Below are 4,839 nucleotides of genomic sequence, written 5' to 3'. Positions count from 1 at the left end.
TTTTCTGTTCCCTTTTTTCATATGTTCCAGGACCTGTGGCTGAGAGATTATCCTTTCTCTAGCTAAACAGCCTTGACAGCTTCACCAACTATCATTGATCTTGGATACATGCAGCAATGTCTCGTTCTGTCTGCCCTGCAGAGAGACAGCTGTCTGTCTTCACATTGGGGCAACAATGTCTTGATTTCTGTCATTGTATGGTACTGTGAAATAGGTTCGTTAGCCCTCCATCTTTGTTCTTCCTCTTGGGAGTTGTCTTGGCTGCTGTTCCAGGATCTTGGAGCAGGCACACATTGGCGCCAGCCCTTCACTTTCTACAAAGAGGCCCCATTATCACATTATTGGAGTCACAGATTCATGTGGAGAAAACGGACATTATATCAAATCTGAAAGACCTCTGACAGGGAAGATCCTCACTCAAGTCTCGGGATGACTCGACCCCCCCAAGAACTCACGAGAGACTGTCCTTGCTACAATCACATGAGGTTTATTGACAGGAACCAGCGCGCTGGGGCCCAGACTCATATCCCACGAAGGGGTAGAGGAGTTTCGACCCCAAATGCCTGGGAATAGGGGTTTTAAAAGGAAGAATCCACAACCCAAAATACCAAAAATACCAGAGGAAGGTCCCGAGGGAAGAAACCACAACCCAAAATACCAAGAATACCAGTGAGGGAAGAAACCCCAACCCAAAATACCAAGAATACCAGTGAAAGGTCCCGAGAGAAATCACAAGGGGAAACTCCCTATTCCTTAAGATCGTTTGTAAGATTCTAATCTAACTTTTTATGGCTAGCCTTTTCCTGGAACAGAGTTGCTGAACCGGCTAGCCACCCTATATCCTAGGCCTTATTTTGTCTGCTGAGGGGGTCTTCTTTATCCTGGCCTTTCAAATCCTCTGATGAATTTAGAATGACTTTCAACTAATTTAGCTCTTTCATTCCTCTTGGCAACAGTTTGTAGTTTTCTGTATGTATGCCTCAGCAAATGTTGCATGAGTTTGAAAGCTAAAAACTGCTTTGTCCACATTGCCTCCATTGCTTAAACATGGGGCTGGATGGGAAGCGGAAGAGGCCAGAGGTCTGGGTTCTCGCTGGACCTAAGATGGGATCAGATCTCTACAGTTCCGAGGTAGGAGCTTAGATACTGGTGCTTTGATGCCATCCAGACACTGTGGTGGCCTGGGCCACCCCCAGAGAGTGGACTCCTTAGAAATCACCAGGCAGTGGGGAGTGTCAGGGAAGGCGGTGCTTCCAGAACCACTTGCTGACCTCTCCTCCAAAAAAGGAAGGGTGTGGGAATGGGCTGCCTGGTAGGAAAGAGTAGAGAGCCGCACACTGTCCCCGGGGACCTATGAGTGTAGGCTATGTGGGCTTTCAAGACACTCAACACTGTAGGGGACTGACCCCCAAAGCAAAGGAAACAGTGCAAGGGTGTTTGAGACAATGAAGCCTGTGAAAATGGAAGAATCACAGGTTCTCTCACCTCCTCCTCCACACTTTATACTGTCGTTACTTGTTAGCAGACCAATCCAAAGATAAATAATAAGATGAAAGAGTCTTATCTTTGGTTAGCCCACCCCACCCAAAGATAAGTAAGACATACTCCTGGGAGTGTTAGAGGAAGAAAACACACACACACAGGGAGAGAGGGGGGGGGGGAGAGCAATTAAAATAAATCAACCACAGAAAAGGAGTTACCTATAGAAGAAAGGTTCAAGGTACTTTTCTGTATTGTCAGCAAAATTCGCCCAATACTCTTTCTAGAAAATAATTCCAAAGACAAGACATAAGAACTCAAAGGTGAGTTGTTAGAGAGCAGAAGAAGCCAGGGTAAAAACAGAAAAGCCATCTAAAGGGGGCTGGAATCTACATGGGAAGCTGCTGAACACAGGATACAATAACCCTAACTCAGCATGTGGCCAGTAGACCAGGAAATCACACAAGAAATGAGCAACAGTCCCAAGACTCACTAGTGAGCCTGGAGAAAACTACTGTTAGAGGAAGTCAAGGAAAACCACACCCCAGCATTTCTGAAGAATGGTTGGTCACATGTGGAGGCAAACTAAAGGAAGGCAACATAATTTAAAGAATTAACATGAGAGGACTTTCTTGAAATAAGGATGTTTGAGTCTGCTGATCAAAAAAGTGTTGATTTCAAGAAAATCTGCCTAGGTAATTCAATACCAATACATTCCCACTGAAGTTATAAAATGGCAAAGATAAGAAAAATCTCACATGAATATTCATAATTTGGGTAGAAAAGCACATACAGAGAGAAAAATCAAGACAGAAGATCGACATCCAAAACTCCTGAGGGAAAGGAAGTGGAGCATGATGAAAGCCCACGTACTCATACAGTTCTCCAGGTGTGGAGACAACACAGACACAGACATGTGAGACCTCAGGGTTAGAAGACTCAGTTCTCTTGGGAGTGAAATCTACCTGACAAAAAAATGGCTCAGTAAATTCTAGAGGAAAAACTTGGGCTTTCTAGTGCTGCCATAACAAATGCCAACAAAGTGCCATGACAGGTGCCTTGTGTGGAAGCTAGTATTGTGACAACAGTACCTGACAGAAATGATGTAGGGGAGGGAAGATTTCTTAGAGGGTCTAAGTCCTTCACAGTGAGAAGGACATGGTGGAGTTCACTGCAGCAGAACTATATGGCTGAGGCTTCTCACAGCACAGTGAACCAGGAAGAAGAGAGCAAAAGCCCACCCATAGAGACCTGTTTCTGCTTCCCCCCAAAAGCCTTCAGCAGCTTGGAATCAAGCATTCAAAATGTGAACCTGTGGAGAAATATTCTATAGCATTCTATCGATGGCCCCCAAATCTCATGGCCATCTATCTCATCATATAAACTCATTTGCTACAGCTCTGAGGGTGTCCACAGTCACAAGAGCAATGCTCTTATGACCAGAACCAGTCAGAACCTACCAGGAAGCCCTCACAGCACTGTAGTAGGGCTTTCCTAGCCTGTTGCCAAACTCTTCCATGTTCTTCCAACAAAACAGTTCCACAGGCCAAAGAACTACATGGCCAGGTCTACTCACAGCAACAACCTCACTTCTCTGGTACCAATTGTTCTGTTTTAGTTTTTTGTTTTGTGTGTGTGTGTGTGTGTGTGTGTGTGTGTGTAAAGCACCCAACATAAAGAACATATGGGAGGCAACATTTATTTGGCTTATGGTTTCAGAGGGCCCTTCAGAGCAGGGAAGCATGGCAGAATCTGCGGCAGCTGGCACATATGATGGGTCACGTCATATCACAGCAAACCTGGAAGCAGATGCAGAGCCAGAGCTGGACTAGAACCTTCAGAAGCCCAGTCCAAGTGACCACTCCCATCAACCAAACACTACCTCCTACTGCTCCACAGTCTTCCAAAATAGTGCCACCATTCAGGAAATGTGTGTTCAGAACATGAGCCCCAGATGAGCATTTCTTATGAAGTCACAATGCTCACAACAAATACAAGTATGAAATTGGGGTGTTGGCAGGGCTGTGGACCCTTAGAAGGCTCTAGGGAAGGACCCTTTGTCCTTTCCAACTTCTGGTGGTCCAGATTCCCATCAACCGCAGCACCAAACCTCCAGCTTTCAGACCACACTCTCCTTGGCTCTTCACATGTGTCTCTTCTCTACACATTTGTGCCCAAATGTCCCTTTTCTGTGATGATGTCATTTAGATCAGGGCCCACTTTAACGGCCCCATTCTAACTTGATTACCTCTCTAAAGACCTCATTTCCAAATAAGTCCTATTTTGAGAACACCAACATACCCCTTTCCCTCCCCTCTGGAGAAAGACACACTACAATCTGTAATTCAGAAATAACACAGATACAGTGAGTCCTGAGCCCATTAGAGATGGAGCCAAACACATCGGCAAGGAGTGCAATTAGAGGACAGAAAGGACGGAGGGAGCATTAGCAGTAGGGGCTGAAAGAGGTAAGGCATATGACAATTGCAATTGGGTAATAGCTTTCAATTGAAACTGATTTGGGAAAAAATAGCAAATCCAATCTCCTAATGGATTTTCCGTTATCATTGTTCCTAACTCTAGAATAATTCTTTAAAGAATGATCACATCTTGTGCTGAAGAAGCAAGCGATTTAGTGATTCGTACAAATTAATGCTTTCCGTGGAAAATAGCGTAGAATCTGATCCTGGTTTTATAAAATTGTACTTGTCCCACATATGGAGTCAAGTCCTGCTTCAAATGTTGGCGATGGTTACCTAGGAGCAACCGGATCTATGTAAAGGCTTTTCCAACTTCGTTACACATTTCTGTATTCTTGAATCTTTGTCGTGACCATGTTGCTCTAAACAAAACCTATAAAATCCATTCTCTCTATCTTTCACTTTCTCCATCCCCCTTATTTCTAAAAATTCTCTTTGCACATGTTGGGGTGCTAAGAGTTAGAGGTCCTTGGGGTACTATGGGGGAGCCGGTCTGGAGATGCTGTGACAGCAAACAAAAGATGTCTGGGTTGTTCTCAGAGTGGGTTCTGTCCCACAGGGTGACAAAAGACTCCTTTAACTACAGATGTCACCTCATGCATTTTATAACTTTCCACAGTCACACTTGGTCCCTGAAGTTCCAAGGAGCCTCCAAGGTCAGCAGGATGCACCAGGGCTGCTTCTAACTTTTGAGAAAATTTAGTATTAATCCAGGCATCCTGACATATACCTGTCTTCTCAGCACTCAGGAGGCTGAAGAGGTCAAGACAGGAGCATCAGGATGTTAAGGCCACCCTGGACAACATAGTGAGTGTGAGAGTAGCCTGAGCTACATGGGACACTGGAAAGAAAAGGAGGTGAGAAGGAGAAAAGAGAGGAG

The sequence above is a fragment of the Cricetulus griseus genome (assembly GCF_003668045.3).
Source record: "Cricetulus griseus strain 17A/GY chromosome 1 unlocalized genomic scaffold, alternate assembly CriGri-PICRH-1.0 chr1_1, whole genome shotgun sequence".
NCBI classification, from domain to species: Eukaryota; Metazoa; Chordata; class Mammalia; order Rodentia; family Cricetidae; genus Cricetulus; species Cricetulus griseus.
Note: the sequence above shows the minus strand (reverse complement) of the source record.